Here is an 18,135-nt window from a genome sequence, read left to right as displayed (position 1 = left end):
CGTGGGGGTTGGAACTAGATGATCTTGAGGTCCTTTCCAACCCTAACTATTCTATGATTCTATGATTTCTGATAAGATGCTGGGTTAGAAGTCCAGGCAGGAGTTCAGAAGCAAAAATTCAGTAATTATATTTAAAATCCAGTACTCTGCTCCTAATGACCTGTGCATATTGACGTGCCTTGAAGGCACTGAATGCAAAAAAGGAAAAAAAAAAAAAAAATCATACTTTGAAGAGTTAAAGTAAAGGAGGTTGAGATCAGGTTCCTGCAGGTTTCCACTTCTGTTGGGCAAGTCTGTGTTTGGTTTCTGGCCAGACCTGAGGACACATGAGCAGTTCCTGTCAGTACTCAAATCTAACAGCCACTGATGCCTTTCCACTCTAACTTACAAGCACCCTTTCTTTGCAGAAGCAGTCTGAACTGTGTCCTGCTTCAAACCTGCCATCAAAGGGCTGTTGAGTTGGAAAATCCAAGAATAGGTTGCTCATTCCTTACCTTGTTTGTTCCAAATTCAGGCAGCAGCACTGCTCTTCAAGGATTTCTTTGTTCATGACCAGGTATGTATCAGATACCTGAATATCTAAACCACGAACATTTCAAAACAAATCCTGCATGCTGACCTCAAACTGACAGCAAAGCCCTTCACAGTGGATTTCTGTATACATTGGAAAATTGTTTTTCTCAATAAGCACCACGGGCTTTAGAAGATGGACATCTCTGACACTAGACTTGCTCTCTTCATTTTGTTTTCTATATTTTTGAAATTCTCACTTTATTCAAAGCAGTTCCCCTGTAGTCACCAAGGTGCCTCTAATAAATATCACAGCTGCAGAACCATACCATGTAGCTTTGAAAAAATATGAAAAAAGGTAGGAAATTTGAGACTTGAGCAGAAACAAAGATGCATATTTTCCAGCAGGCAAATGAATGGACATGTAAAAAGCAGAAATATTACAGTCAATCTAATAACATTTGACAACTTCTTCACAGTAATTTGGAACATTCTGGGCTCAGCCGAAAAGCTCAATATTAGTTTCTGATATGTACTTTCACTGATGATAGTTTATTTGCCAAAACAGAGCATGCACTCTTCCATATTCCTGTAAATCCTTTCTTAACACTTACCATTTCCACAGCACATATGCAATCCTTTTTTATTATAAGCAGTCAACCCTACTGATATAGGTCAGCAACTTCTGTTTCCTTTGCCCCCAAGAATGTGTCAAGACCTAAGCAATTTCCAGCATTGCTCTGCTCCTTCCACAAACAGCAGCATCTTACCCAAAACTAGTCAGGCTTTATGGACCTTGCACCATTCATGCAGTGGTGCAGAAATCCCACCCCAGGAATGCGGTAGGGCTTCAGAACACACAAGGCTCCCATGCCAACCAACACATGCAACTGGATAGCAGAGTGTAGAAAAATGGTATTTTTTCTTAATATGAGGATGCCAACAGCTTATAACAACATTAATTAACTTGTCACTTGGTAAGTACACATCTCTGTAGTCAAACAATCCCCATATTGAGGAACACCACTTACAATGTGTCGTTGGGTTTATTTGCCTATTTTAGAAATAATATTTGTATTTGAATGGTCGTAACCTGAGTAATCTCTCTGCTTCAAGTGTGTTGTTTTGTTTACACAACAGTCACATGCACCAGTTCCCAAAAATCTACAGCATTTGATATTTTATTTGCACAGGGAAGTAAATTCAACTCCATTATACCCATCTGACTTTTCCGAAAGGTTGAGTGGTGATAAAGATGGAGAACTTGGGAATTCATATAGTCAGGATAACTTCAGTTCTCTCTTTTTAAACTCAGTGCTGCATGAGCGAAAGCTTAGGAACACAGATTTAGTTCCAACTTAAAAAAAAAATAAAAATACAATAAATTACTGGTTCACAAGAGTCTTGTGAAAACTAACGTGCATTTTACATTTTCCAAACAAATAATCAGAATCAGGGGGCACCATCTTTCGCTATTAGAAGCCTGTCTTGAGTGCTACACTGCCAGAGATGCTGCAACAGTAGCCTTACTCCAGATAACTTGTTTTGTTAGTTTAGGTGTCACTCACAGACATTGCAGGTTTTACTAAAATCATCTTTCCAAAATGCTGCACCAGCCTCGTGGTTCATTGAAAAACCCTACAAGGTGAACTTGCACAGTCTCTGTCAAAGTGAACTTGAAAGATTTATGCCAGCTCTTGTGGCAGACAAGCAAAATGAAGGGAAATTCATTTTCTTCTTACTTTTGCAGTCATATCATGGCCCAGAAGCTTCACTGGTTACAAGCTTCATAATCTGTGTTAACAGGAAAATAATTAGATTGGAAAGTAACACTTTTCAGGCAATTAGATCACCATTTTCATCCAAATGTAACAGTAAAAGAAAAAAAAAAACAAGAAAACAACAAAACCAAGCAACAACATTCAGTTCAATTTCATTCCCTGTGTCATGATAGGGACAAACCCCTCGAGAAGTAAACTTCCACTGGCAATTTCTAGGACAGTTTTCCTTTAATTCAATTAACATGAAATGTCACTGATTTCATTGATGAAGCATCTGATGTCCTTCCCATTTCTTCATTACCTAAAGGTCACATAAGCTTCTTGTTACCGTACATTACCTCCTAAAACACAGATTTTGAGGAACAGAAACACCTCTTTTCTGTTATTTTAACTTCCATTTTACCCCTCTACACAGGAGGTGATTTAGAGCAGCAAATCACTATAATTGCATCTGCCACAGTTGCATTTTTCTGCTTCTTCAAAGCTGATTTCAGCATTTTCTGATGACACAGGGTATAACATTTTATTGACCAGCAAAGAAACATCCTGAAATACATTTCCATCTCCCTCATATTGATTTAAGTCAAGCCTGGCAACCATTTCAAATCAAACATCTACAGTCTGCCAAAACAACCTGAAACACACAAGAAAAAAATTGTTTTGTGCACAGGTGGATGCATGAAGGGCTTCAAAAGCCCCAAAAAAACAAGCCATTTTACTCCAGACTCAATGAACAGGGTCTCATTTCCAAAGCATCAAATCTTCACAAGCTATCAACGCCCATAGAGAAGTAAAAGGCTGGAAAACATGTCTTAGAGTAAAAGATTTGAAGAGATCAATCCATTTAGTTTATCAAATGAAAGGTTAAGTGGTAGCTTGATCAGTGTCCTCTTGCCATCTACAATACACTAACAATCCTTTAATACAACATTCCAAACTGTAAATGATCCAGGGTATCTCAACAAAACAAAACTAGAAATAAAGGCCAGCTTTTAAATAGTGGGGCAATTGACAACTAGAAGGAGATGTCATAGGGTGAGGTGGATTCTCTGCTACTGGGATGGTGTCAAAAATAAAAAAAGAAAAAAAAAAAGGGCACTCTTTCATAGTGGCTTTTTTGGTAACAGGTAATATTAGGACCTACAAATACTCTTATTCAATAGCATTTATTTCAGAAAAGCTTAGCTGACATAAGAGCCCACATGTCACAAATGGTTTCTTATAATCTTACAGTTTTGCATCAATACTAGCTGCTAGTATAGCAAGAGCACACATGTCTTCAGAGACTAATCCACAGAATCCCAAGGGTTGGAAGGGACCTCAAAAGATCATCTAGTCCAACCCCCCTGCAAGAGCAGGGTAACCTACAGTACATCACACAGGAACTTGTCCAGGCGGGCCTTGAATATCTCCAGTGTAGGAGACTCCACAACCCCCCTGGGCAACCTGTTCCAGTGCTCTGTCACTCTTACAGTAAAGAAGTTCTTCCTGATGTTAACGTGGAACTTCCTACGCTAATCAGCCACCAGAAAGAATAAATACTTTAAGGTCTTTTGGAGAGACAAGCAACTGAGAGTTACAAAGATGACACAAAAGGAGAAAACAGAGAACAGAAAGTACTGACTCCTAACAGACAGTCCCAAAATTCACAGAGTGGTAACACCCACTAAGATTAGGTTCTTGCATATTTTCTCACTTATGTAAATGCTTTTCCCTGTTTGATTTATAGTTTGTATCATTTGCCTCTCCCACTCCTCCTTTTACTGAATGGTAAAGAACAAATGTGGGAAAGATCATGCATCAAAATTTCTGTCATTCTTGTAAGCGAAGCCACGAAGTAAAATGTTTTACATGTTAAACATTCCTGAAGCTTATTAATTGTTTTCCAATGAACGCTAACGATGGTGGGATAGCTCTCTGAAGACATATATTCATCAAAATTACTTTCCTGTTGTCTATTACATAAACTATAAGCCTGATGAAGATCCCCATATTCTGGGAACTATTTTCCACACTACCAGTGAAATTTTATAACATGTACAAAATGAAGTTTATATCATACAAAACTCTAAGCATCACATAAACACACAGAAAGTGTCTTTTCAAATAGCAAAGACTGCTACCTCCAACATCTCCTGCCCAAAACTGTTCAGTCCATATTAATGGGGACAGGGTTTGACTAATGCTAACAGGCACCACATGCATTCAACCTGCAAAGAGTTAGTATTGACTACATAAAGATATTTGATATTTATATAAAGGCATTTTACAGTAACAATTGTGTTCATGTACAAACCATTTCTATCCTTAAGAGTTTAATGAAAAATGTGTTAATTTCTCTAGCGGACATAAGAGTCTTAGGTTCTTATACACAAAATCAAAGCAAGTATCTAAAAATTTCACTTCAGTACAGCAAAGGTTGCACAGAATAGTAACAATGAATATCATAATACATTAATGTTACTTTAATTGCTGAATGACATAGCTTCAATTGCTTGTAACATCAACCACCATAAGATCACGTTTCTGAAGATGTTGAAAAGTTAATTTTTAAGCTGTGCTGCAGCTCTGTTAAATGTTAATATGTGTAACTTCTTCAAATGTTAACCAACAAATTAAGGTATATTAAGTCAAAGGCACACTACCAAGGCAGAGGGTATAAAATGTATACTTGGATACGGTAGTTTTTACCTCTAAAGTTGCAAGTATGACGGGTTTGTTCATTTAGAAGAGCAGCTCTTTTGTGAGATTCCTGCTGTTATTGCCTTGCTTCTGTTAAGTATCAGGATTCTCAGTGTGGTAATAAACTATCAGCGATCATTTGAGAGATGCCTGTCTAACCTTAGCAGTAAAGTCTGTGAAATGTACACTCTGATGCTCCTACCACAAAAGCATAAAATATTTCCCACAATGGCTTTCACTGGGCTATTTAAAAAACACAGGCCTAATTCAAGAACAAGTCTTATTTTTATCTTGCAGCCTATGCCCATTTCCTTTACAAAACCATCTGAATTGAGGTCTGCAGAAAAGATCATGGCAGTGATTGGAGGGTTTCTCTAGGAGGGAACAACGTGTCAGGTACCTGAAATGGGTCAGTGGGTAGCAGATCACATGCAGAAGAAGGGACCACAGACCGGTAGCACTCTTCTATGTTACTTGGGTTCATCTCACAAAGGAAATTTTTCTCCTGATTAGCAGCTGGACAAGCGTAGCCCAAGCAGACTGCTCCCGGTCCACCTACATACCGGGATATCAGGTTGCTATAGCTACAAAATAAATCTCCAGCAGAGACATCATCTGCAAGAGAAGCTGATGGTGATGGCCTTCTCAACTTTGCCTTGACTTCTAGGGCACTGTTTCTCAAATCACCCAAGGCTAAATGATTGCCAACACATGCACATCAGCAAATTGTTATTAATGACTGTAGCATGCAGGAGTGTTGATTCCATGGTGCCAGATGGTGCTTTGAAAATGGTGCTGACTCATAGAAGAAAGACGAATAATGAGATACTAAGATACTAATAATTTAGCTTGACTCTAAATCCCAGAGTGGCATTGTCTTCCAGTAAATATCCCATAACAACCATCAAGTAAAGAACCAGACAGCAAATAGCTGAGCAGCAGAAAAATGCATCATGACTACCTAATGTTTTGTGCTTTGATACTAAAAGGATAACAGATGGTGGAGAAAGGAAGCAACATTACCAGGGAAGAGGAAAGAACATTCACCCTTCTTTTGGGGCAGCCCATTAACACAGGTAGATCTGGGCTGGGTAGCATGTGGCATTTTTGTATCCCTTTGAGGTATTTGTGGTAATGAAGGCCTCTCTCCACCGCAAACAGAGGCACCCGCACAGATGCTCAAACTGTGTTTGATTTTAGCAGCCTCTGAACAAGTCACCAAGTGCTGGTGCATCCAAAACCTGATTTCTTTTTTTAAAACCAGATTTGAATCCCACAGCCATTTTCATGGGTTTAACTTTAAAGTGCAACTTGGGATTTCCTACTGTCTTGCAAACAGATTTTCACAGAACTAAAACACATTTTCACTCTTACAGTGTCCAATTGCATTCAAACACACTGGAACTTTTACTCAAATGTTTTTGGCTGGGTGCCCTAGGTCCGAACCTAACAATATTTTCACTTTGTTTGCATTTCTTATACGTACCTACTTTAAACTGTAAACATTTAAAGAATACCTCCTGCACCAGCAGGTGCATTGGTCAGGGTCCAGTCTCCGAGGCATCTAACTGGCTGCAATGCCAATGATGATCTTGCTTTACTAAAGTTACAGGGAAACCCTTAACGCATTCTTACGTCCAGCTATGAAATCAAATTCCGTTTCAGTAGCATAAGTAGCTTTTTCCTTCCAGCAGCTTTCAAAGCCCCAACAATGACACTGTTTTCTGCTTAAAACCATGTCCAGTTTAAATGAGTGATTTATTACAATTAATGCAAATGTCTTAAAGGAGATTTAAAGGACTATTAGATATCTACACCAAGTCAAATGCACTCATTATCTGAAGAGAATCTAATTATTTTGATATGCAAATAAATGTTTGCGAACATACAGACTCAGGAAATTTAAAATCATCTTCCAGTTACAACCAAGCACTTAATGATATTCCAGAACAGCATTTTCAGTTTGAGAAAAATTAAACTATTTAAAACTAAATAGATTTCCATTTAAATCTCAATTCACTTTCTGATGGACTATATTATCAAAGAAATAGCTCACATTAACAATAAAAGAAGCACTTAGAGCAGAAAAGTACTCATAGGACAATTAGTAAATGTAATGATAGGCTCAGCCTTGTGGAAAGCAAAGAGGAAATTTTTCCCAAAGATGCCCAGGTTAGACATGAAATACTTGATACAACTGCCTCCCCTGCCGGTGTAAATGCACAGAAGCCCCAAAGTCAGCTCACTGCCTACTTCTGTATTGCAGTTGCTGAAGAGGAAAGCTGAGGGCAGAGAGAGGAGCCAAACTCAGCGAAAGTGGAGTTTTCTGATAGTTCTACCACAGTTCGATGGAGGAAAAGGAGTGGGAGAAGAGGCCCCAAAAAGTGGTCTACTACAGAAATAATGTTCAATGAGGAGGACGTTTTCTCAACAGACTGCCAAAGAAATCATGAATGGCTGAGGTCACTCCAAATCTCTGAGAGGACAGACTTCAGCTAGTCACATTAAGAATGCAGATAAGTGCCTCGAGAAGTAATGAGCTCTCATCTGGGAAGTCCTCCAAAAATATCGTAAGTCTAGAAAGCCATTACTCTGTTATGCCAGAGCAGTCTCTTCTTCAAGGGAAGGCATGTGTCACCTGTGAGGAAATTTGAGAATTGTCCTCAACAGTGTTGTCCTACTTCTTCAATCAATTGGCAGCATCAATAAAATCTTGACAGAAGGGAACACGCAGGAAAATGGGCAAATTGTCTTTACCCAGAAGTCTCCCTGACAAGGAAAACAAAAATTCTGTCCAGTTCTAAGAGTGAGCATATACTGACATCAAGTGGTAGAATTAATCTCCCTTCCCTATTCCCTGTAGGGTTTCCCTTGGTTTGAAACAGCAGTTTACAATTTGTGCCATCTCTCTTCATCCCTCTGAAGGTAATGGCCATTTACTAAGTACTTCACCCAGCACTTCTTCGCTGAAGGCTTCACAGTTTGCTCTAATGAGGGGAAAAATAAAAATTAAAGGGTGCAATTATGCATTTGCCAGGAGATGTGTGCTCATTCGCATGACAGCTGTCCGTCACAACTCATAACCACAACCAGAACAATGGATAATGTGGATTTTGCTCACTTAGATAAAACAATTATTAGCTCTGATCATTAACAACACGATTCATTGGTTAGAAGTGAGAGTGGCTAATCAATCTGACTGAAACTAGGGATATCACAGATGTAGGGAGCAGATCAGAGTGAAAGCTTCCAGGAAATAACAGTTTTTCCAACACATTTCAATTTACACCCTGGGTTCTGAATGGGGGGCAAGGTCATGAGGCTCTTAATTACCTGACAAAGCTATAAAACAGATCTCCATAGCACCTGCTAAATATGTAAAGGAAGAATGCTCTTTAATATGCAAATCAGAGCCGATAGTCAAGACTAAAGTACTCCTTAATTGTGAAAGGAACTTGAAACCCTGATTTGTATTCAAAAATACAAACTGTGCATCAATTCTGCACACAGGAACACACACCTTATTTCCAGACTGTAAACATCAATAGATACAAATAGACAGCTCTATATACTGATGCACAGTATCCGGGCTACAAATAAGCATGCAAATTTCTAGAAAAATAGTCTCAAATCCCAGCATCATTTACACTTTGGACCTCCATTATCAACATCTATATCTTATATCAGAAAGGGAATGTTCCCCTCTGTTTTCCACTAATGAGTAATAGTAATCCACTAATCTGGAGTACTATGGCCAAAATTTGTGGTCCCAAGAATGGGAAAGACATCAATGCCCTGGAGTTAACCCACTGGAGGGTCACCAAGGTGATCAAAGGCTACCATGGCAGATATGAGGAGAAGCTGAGAGCTGGGTTTGTTCAACCATTAGAGGAGGCAGCTCAGGGGCGACCTTAATGTTGGAAACCACCACACAAAAAAAAAAAAGTTCATAGTGGGGGTTGTCAGACACTGGAACCTTTAGAAGTTGTGAAATATCACATCCTTGGAGATGCTCAAGGCTCAACTGGGCAGCATGATCTAATTTTGAAGCTGGAACAGATTTTGAAGCCAGACATGTTTTGAGCAAGGCGTCAGGCCAGATGCCTTCCAGAGGTTGCTCCCAACAAATTATTCTGTTATCTGATATCTTAATACTTTCTACTACATTGCTACTACAGGTATTTCCCTACAGAACATGAAAAATCTAATGCATAAACAAACAAACAAACTGAAAATATGCTATTTTAGGTAATGTATGATAATTATTGTTATAGATCTCCAAACTCTCCAAGATAAGGAATAGTCAACTCAGCTGGAAGGGAATGTATTATACTGAAAATACAGTCCTTTCTCAAATGCATTGTCCGGCATTTAGTCTGGTTTTTGTGACTCTTAATTCCCTTTTTTTTCCCTCTATGCTTACACTAGAGCTCTATATAAAATATGCTAAACATGCCTCAGAGCTACATCAAAAATAAGTTTATATAGAATCCACAGTGAAACAAATTAATCTCTGGCACTATCTCATGTGTGCAATGATGAAAGGGATGAATATAACCCAAGCACATATAATTGCTACAAAGCCAGATGCAGCTCCATTTTGAGTCCCCTATTCCCTGATTTTCTTGCCACTTTCCAGCTGTGGGACTCTTGGTCAGGCTCCAATTGTTCAATTACTGCATTTTCCCCAGAGCTCCAATTCTCTCTTATTTCATGGTTTTTCAAGGTGACACCCTGTAGACTGTAGTTGTGTGGCCTTAATTTCAGCTTTCACACCAAGTTCAGCTAGCAAATTCTTGTTCTCCACTACCTGTATCACCTCAGCCATGCTGAGTTTCTTATTGTGAAGGAATCGACATCAAAGACTGTTTCAGTGGAAAGGACTGCAACCGCCACAATAAATGGTTGGAGCCATGGACATGCATCACCTGCTCTTACAAGGCATAATTTACCAATAGATATGTGATTACAACTGACAGTTTCCTGCTCCAGAGACAGAATGCTTTAACACTGCAGCTAGTACTACCGTCTTTGGTATGTGTGTTGACTCTTTAATGATGAGTACTTTTCAATATGCAAGTGGTAATGCAAATAATGGCTTAGTTATACACAGAAAAATCTTTTCAGCATAATGAAAATGTTATCTCATGTTCCCAGTGTAACAGATGTCCTGTTTAATTGCACTTGAAATGTGAAAATATTTTGAGTTTTATATAATAATAAAAAAGAAAGCTGTATAATAAGCAAAGTAAATGCAATCTTCCAGAAACAGGGGAGAATGGACCCCAAAATAAACAACAGAACGTTTTATAGCTGGGCATAAAATAACTTAATATTTTTGTGATCATGAACAATAAAATAGGTTATTTCCTAATAGAGGAACCTGCATGTCAGCATTTGTGAAAGAATGCAGCACTATATTATGCCAAAATTGCACTTATATAATTTGTTACTCAACTCACCTTTACCTTAAAATAATAAGTAAAGCTACTAACACCTCTAAATCAGGATTCTTAGACTGTTCAGATAAACTTCCAAGACAATCAGATCACTTATCATTTCCATCTGGTTCTACATTATATACAGGCACATAGCACTGTAGACATAGAAAACATAATACAAGGGAAATTAAAGGACGCTTTGCTTTTAATCTCAGAATCATCTATTGTTCAATTCATTTAATTAATTAAAATAAGCAATCCCTGTACCATCCAGAATTCCCTACCATAACACTTGCTTACTCCAAATAGAATGGCAATGAGAAGACGTTTCACTAAAAACTAGCTAAGTACTGCGGGCCAGAGTGAATTAAAAAAGGCAGTTTCTGTAAGAGGAATGACCTTCCTTCTTCATAGCATATATTTTTTTATTATGTAGATTCCCAACCACATATTGTCACTCTGCTGCTCAAAGTGAACTTATTTTCCTTTCTAACAGTATTATAATGAATCATTTGAAAACTTGAAGCCTGCAAACCTTACTAAAACTGCTTATTACAACACATTTTCCTTCCTTTTTCTCTCAATCAAAATGCAGACCAAAACTTTTGTCTCCACTAACAAAATGACCTTTCACATCTCATTTGAAATTCTTCACATCTAATGTCTCACATACCATGACACTGGGTTTTACTCCTCTGTGACACTCAACTACCATCACTGCTTTCACATGCCCTGAATAAAAAACACAGAATCACACTGAAAATTCCTTTTAATGATGCAAGGCTTTTAATACTTTTTCCTACAAAATTCAACACATTGTTTAGTGCCATTTTCTAAACTTCCCTCATATCTTATCTTATCCCTGCCAAGACAAATGTGCTAGAAGTATACATACAATTCCCCAACATTCTTCACTAGCTAAATAAGCTTTCTTCCCTTACTTGAGATCCATTTTTTCTCAGCTAATGATAGTTGTGTATTACACCACTAGGATAAAGCCACTGTCCATTATATTTGAAAAATCATGGCAGTCAGGTGAAGTTCCTGATGACTGGAAAATGGGAAATATAACCCCCATTTTCAAGAAGAGGAAAATGGAAGACCCAGGAAATTACAGACCAGTCAGTCTCACCTCTGTGCCTGGCAAAATCTCGGAGCACGTTCTCCTGGAAGGCATGCTAGGGCACATGAAAAACAACAAGGTGGTTGGTGACAGCCAGCATGGCTTCACTAAGGGGAAATCCTGCCTGACCAATTTGGTGGTCTTCTATGATGGGGCTACAGAACTGATGGACAAAGGTAGAGCAGTTGATGTCAACTACCTGGACTTGTGCAAAACATTTGACACTGTCCCGCATGACATCTTTGTCTCTGAATTGGAGAGACATCAATTTGATGGATGAACCACTCAGTGGATAAAGAACTGGCTGGATGGCCACACACTAAGAGTTGTGGTCAATGGCTCAATGTCTGGCTGGAGACCAGTAATGAGTGGTGTCCCTCAGGGATCAGTGTTGGGACTGGTCATGTTCAACATCTGTGTCAGTGGTGTGGACAGTGGGATTGAGTGCACCCTCAGCAAGTTTGCTGATGACACCAAGCTGTGTGGTCCAGTTGATGAGCTGGAGGGAAGGGATGCCATCCAGAGGGACCTTGAGACACTTGTGAGGTGGGCTGATGCCAACCTTATGAAGTTTAACCATGACAAGCGCAAGCAAGGTCCTACACCTGGGTCAGAGCAATCCCAGGCACAGCTACAGGTTGGGCAGAGAAGAGATTCAGAGCAGCCCTGCAGAGAAGGACTTGGGGGTGTTGGTCAATGAGAAACTTAACGTGAGTCGGCTTACGGTGTGCACTTGCAGTCCAGAAAGCCAACCATGTCCTGGGCTGCAGCAAGAGGAATGTGACCAGCAGGTTGAAGGAGGTGATCCTGCCCCTCTAATCTGCTCTCGTGAGACCTCACTTGGAGTATTGTGAGCAGTTCTGGTGTCCTCAACATAAAAAGGACATGAAACTGTTGGAACAAGTCCAGAGGAGGGCCACGAGGATGATCAGGGGACTGGAGCACCTCCTGTATGAAGATAGGCTGAGAAAGTTGTGGCTGTTCAGCCTGGAGAAGAGAAGTCTGCGTGGAGACCTCATAACAGCCTTCTAGTATCTGAAGGGGGTCTATAAGGATGCTGGGGAGGGACTCTTCATTAGGGACTGTAATGACAGGACAAGGGGTAACGGGTTCAAACTTAAACAGGGGAAGTTTAGATTGGATATAAGGAGGAAGTTCTTTACTGTAAGGGTGGTGAGGTGTGTTCGAGGGGTGCTCAAGGCCAGGTTGGACAGAGCCTTAGGTGACACGGTTTAGTGTGAGGTGTCCCTGCCCATGGCAGAGGGGTTGGAGCTAGATGATCTTAAGGTCCTTTCCAACCCTAACTGTTGTACGATTGTATGATATCAACAATTTCTTATTACTCCCTTATTAACGATATCAGCAGAGCCTAAAACATTTTTCTGTAGCATTGAGGCACATAACCACATAGATATCATTTCCACACCAAAGACAACAAAAGTTTGCTCATCTTGTTCAGATACTTCAACAGACAGACCATGGTTTATTTGCATTATGCATTATCAGAAGCAGCAATCAGTGCATAAAGAACAAATAGAAATAAATAATAGCCTTAATTTGTTACAGCTGGTGTTTTCTCAACTTTTCTAATGATATATTTCTTTCTTGCACACCTTTGCAAACAAACCTGGAGGCGCCTAAAGGGAAGCTACACTACAGCTGCTACACCTGCGTTTCTCATCTTACATACAACATTGTCAGAGCCTGGACGTGGCTTTGCTAAAAGCCATCCATTCACAAGACAGCTATGCTGTCACTACTGCTTCTGCTGTCTGATTTTAACCACTTACTATTCTCAAGAGACAATTGGAATAATCTGCATTTAGTAGAATAGCAGGGAGAAGATCTAGTCTTCAGCCACTACAGAGTCATTTTGAGATGAAACTCCCAGGCATGCCATGAGTTAACTGCATAAATCTCTGCACAAACATAAAAAGAGAAAAATTTCTTACATCTGTGTGAGGAATCCCGAATCACTTAGCTGACAAATGTAGCTTGAACTGGACGTAAAGAGTGTGGGAAGTGGTTATCTTTTTTTAAAGAAGAAATTCTGAAAACTGCCTTTAGGATTAACTCTTCCTATGTACGGAAGAATATTGATTTAAGTAGCTGGAGGAGTTATGAAGATTAACAAATTAGACTTGATCAAAGGCTTTCACAGCATGGCACCAACATTCTGAAGAAGGCCTTTATCAGACTTTTTTCCTCAGGACTCTTTAAAAATTGATGGTTCAGAGCAATCTTGGGAATCTTCAAACAGCTGGGAACAAACTGGTATTTGAGAACCAGTTACACCAGTCAAGGTTTTAGCACTTTCTCAGTGCCTGAATACAAAAACCTTTTACTATCCTTCAGTCAGAGCTTTTAAGCCACCTCTTTATGGTTTAAGGAAAAAAAAAAAAAAAGTGTATATGGATATATCACATTCCCAAGGGGGTTGGGGAAAGGCAGTGTCAGAAAAAAAAAAAAAAAAAATCTTTCTGGATCACTAGGGCTGAAGACCAAAACACAAGCTATGGTTTCTGTGAGACAGTGCAAAACTGCCAGCTGCAGAGAAGCAGAAATTTGTGTCAGGTTTGCCATGTCTACGTGAAAACATCCAAAGACAGAGTCCATTGTTTGTCTGTCCAGGTCTACTTGGTGAAAAACATTGTGTCACATCCAACCAAACTCTTTCAAAGCAGGTTTTGGCTCTTACTCCTTGCTGTGGGTTCTAGCACCACTGAAAAGAGCCTGGCTTCATTATGTTCAAATCTACCCCTAAAATCGTGCTATCACAGCTCCCTCTGTGCACCTCAGAGGGACCTCAGCTGCCTTCCTTGAAGACAAACATAACATCTACCTTTTTCCAGCCATCAGGGGTCACCCCACTCACCACAGTTTACAGATGACAGTAATCACATCAACCAGGTCTAGCAGCTTTATGAATATGCCATATTGGCCCAGATTTGAAGATATGCAGCTTCTTTATATAGCCCTAACCTGTTGCTTCCCCACTACTGACAGCCTTTCTTCATTCTGAGGCTTATTGATGGACACAGAAGTCTGAGAATAGTTTTTTCCTGTGAAAACTGATATACAAAAATAATTGGACAATTACAGCCTTTCTGCACCATCTACAGTTAGTTCACCTCCATCATTCATGTATGGAAAAATAGTCTCCTTGAACACCCTCTCCTTACATGTATACTTGTAAAATCCCTTTTTGCTGCTTTTTTTGGCTTTTCTTTAGAGCTCCAGCTGATCCGGAACCTTTGATTTTCTTCCTTTTTGCTTGAGCAATGCTTTTCAACTCCTCTATCACATACTGTTTCCATTTCGTACGCTCTCTTTTTGCATTTTAGTTCACAGAGAAGCTCCTTGTTTAGCCAAACTTGCTAGAATTTCCAGTCTTCCTGCAAAACAGCAGCTTTAAACCAGATTTCTTAAAAATTCATCTATGTCTCCTGGGCACCATTCTTCATTCTGCCCAGCAATTTCCTAAAAAAGCTCAAGTCTGCTTTCTTGAAAGCCAGGGTCTTACCTCTGCTGCTCACCTTCCCACATATCCTCCAAATCCTCAATCCAGTCACCACCTTATGGTCACTGCAGCTCAAGCTACTCAAGGCCGTATTCTACTAGATACTTATACGTGACCAGCGGGTCAAGCAGAGCATTTCCCCCAGTTGCCTCTTTTACATTTGCACTAGAAAATTGTCACAGACACTTGTGAAAACAACTTTACAAGATGCTACAAAAAAGCTTCTTCACACCTTGCCTTGGAAGTGGGAATATGCAGCTTTCGCCCCTCCTCCATCTGCAGCTCTCTAAGGGAACATGGATCCAAGAAACACTGTGTTAAAAGGAAAAGCTATTTTGGCATGTGAAAAATCTAAAAGGCTCCAGTTTCTCCTATTTTTGAAGCATTAGGTTGGGTCTTTGAAATGGAACCCTACAGCCTTTCCCATGTATGGTGATCAGTGTGTGAAGACACAATGGCACTAAATTAAGCTGCGGATTTCCTTTGTTCCAACAGGGCTGTAGCCTGGCGCAGTAGGTTGCATTGCCTTTATCAGACAAACCCACCCACTTCAGTATTTTCAGTTCTCTTTAGTAAGCACAACAAAAATACATCAGTCCTGCACGTTCTGTATAAAATAAATAAATACATACATACATTATGCATGCAATACATACATAAAATAAAATTTAAAAAAGTAGAATTCAAACAGTAGCCAGACTCTGGTTGAGGAAGGTTTGGAAGTTAAGATTTGAAAGTTTAGGGGGTTTTCCACTTTTTCCCTTTCTACAAATCCAATTGGACTCCTTCAGAGAAGTAACTAGATCTAAGTTTATCAGGCACCAAGGGGACTAGGGCTGCTGAGTCATATTCTGATAGATATTATACATTAAAAAGCAGTTAAACAATTGCACACTGAAAAAAAAAGCAAACCCAGATTGTTGTCTCATTATATAAAGGCAGATGCTGGAAACCCATTGTACCAAATTTCTTTTCTGTATCAGAATAGTCTCCAAAATTGATAAAAAAAAAAAAAAAACTTCTGTAGCTTACCCCGAAGGTATACTATGTAGCAACTTGAACAAATTTTCACTGCCATTCATCCTTCAAAAAGGTAGGCTTAAGCAGAAATGCTGACAATATTTTTAACTGCAGTAGAGGTTTAATTATGAGGGATTTAAAGTATCATTAAAGAAGCCTTCACTTAAAAAAAAAAATTAAAAAGACAATTAAAAAAATTTGACTTTTCTTGAATATAACCAAAAATAACTTATTAGCAATCATGAAGTACCAGAGATCTTTTTTAATTGGCAGTGATCTGCTACAAAGTCTTTATCCTGGTCTACAATAATGGGGCCCAAAGTCACTTTAAAGCTAATACCACAAAATGGTGTTTTTATAGTTTCTTAGAAAATATTACACGTTTTTTTTTTCTCCTTACCTGAAGCTTCAGCAGTTCTCTGCAAGTGAATGAAATAGAAGATTCTAATTTAAAACCAATTAAAGATCAGTCACTCCATGTGATCAGTAATTGTACTGTATTGAGATGGCATTTGTTTTCCAACCTCACACAATGTCATGAATATGGAAAAGCTCCAAATTATACTTCAGTGTAATGATAGGTTTTCTAACTACTGGTACGCAAATGAAAAGATGTGATATACAAATCCTGATTGTCAAATAGCATTTTAATGCTTCTGAGCAGCCCCAAGTTAAGTAGGTTTCCAAAAGCTAAAGGACTTTGACAATTAGCTGAAGAATTACAAGTTGCTTTACCTTCTCCCTCTACATTACAAGATGTCAAGCAAGGATCAGCTGAAAAGAAATAATTACCTTTCCCCCCACCCAAACTAACAGGATTTTCAAAGGAAATTAAAAAAAAAAAATAAAATCACTGCTGGTTCCAAGTTAATTAAACATTTAAAACTGCCTTGCTTGGCCTTGATGTTCACTCACAGGTTAATTATATTCCTCCTCACGGACGCTACCTTTTCTTTCCAGCTTCCCAACACACTTCAGAACATGAGTCTTGTGAAGCCTGTGGGACTAAGCTGAAATGAAGTTAATGAATCAGGTACATGAAGGCTACATGCTACCTTGGACGGTTAGACTCCAAGACAATGAGGTCTCAGAGAAGACCAATGGTCAGGCCTGAGCCCTGGTTTGGGGTTCATGTCTCTGGGCTTCAGCAGATTCCTTGTCCTATCCTGGAAATGCTATCTCACACCTCTGTATCTCAGGGTTTGCCATCAGACAGATGAGCACAGCACAACTTTTCTTACTTGTAGATGTTATGAGGATAAATATTTCCTAACCTTAATGATGATTGATTTTTGGCACCCAGGCATCAATACATCAATGTGAAGCCTGCTCTATGATGCTGGATACAACTTTAAAAATAAGAGATGTTGGCAGAATCAGTGAATGTAAAGAAATAAGTATTTAGGTCATACATTACCAAATCAAAATTAAGTAAAAAAGAGTTCTAAAAGCCCATGTATAAGTCACCTTTACAAAGACAAAAATCACTCTACCTAGAAAATTATTCCAGGTGAAATTAACTACAAAACAGATATTAGATGCATATGGCAAAAAATGTAGTGTGAACGTCACCACAGATATCATCCCAACTTTTGAAATACTCAAGACACTCTTCCTACAAAATCTAATAAAGAAAAAGCCTTGATTTTTGAAAGTTTAGGTAGCAAAATCTATAACACTAGATTTAAATCTGTGAAACAAGAGTCTGAACCACTGCAGAATCACTGCAGAAGTAGCAAAAGCAAAACAAGGTTCAGCTGAAGAAGTCATGATTTATGACACTGAGGCAGCTCTGTTAGCAGCTGTGTTCCAATACAAATTAGAGTGACGTGGATTTGAAACATACTTCTACCCAGTATGTATTTTAATATTTCAGATAAAAAGCATTTCAATAAAGCTAACAGAATTAGAAAAAAGTGTAGGGATGTTATTAACCAAGACTGTTCCTATGTGCATGAGGTGCGACATCTACCCATGACTAACAAGGTTCAAAAATGCAATAACTGTTGCTACAATGCACCGTTAATTTCCAAGACTCCAAAAGACACTACAAATTAT

At 39.0% G+C, this 18,135-nt stretch overlaps 1 long non-coding RNA gene across 1 annotated transcript in view; it reads right to left on the bottom strand.

Moving 5' to 3' along the window:
• The window catches only part of LOC136010237 (uncharacterized), a 180,358-nt gene that overhangs the window by 64,813 nt on the left and 97,410 nt on the right, over window positions 1–18,135 (bottom strand). The window lies entirely within an intron of this gene.

This window comes from Lathamus discolor, chromosome 3 (genome assembly GCF_037157495.1).
Source record: "Lathamus discolor isolate bLatDis1 chromosome 3, bLatDis1.hap1, whole genome shotgun sequence".
Taxonomy (NCBI): Eukaryota; Metazoa; Chordata; class Aves; order Psittaciformes; family Psittacidae; genus Lathamus; species Lathamus discolor.
Note: the sequence above shows the minus strand (reverse complement) of the source record. Positions and strands in the feature narration are given on the sequence as shown.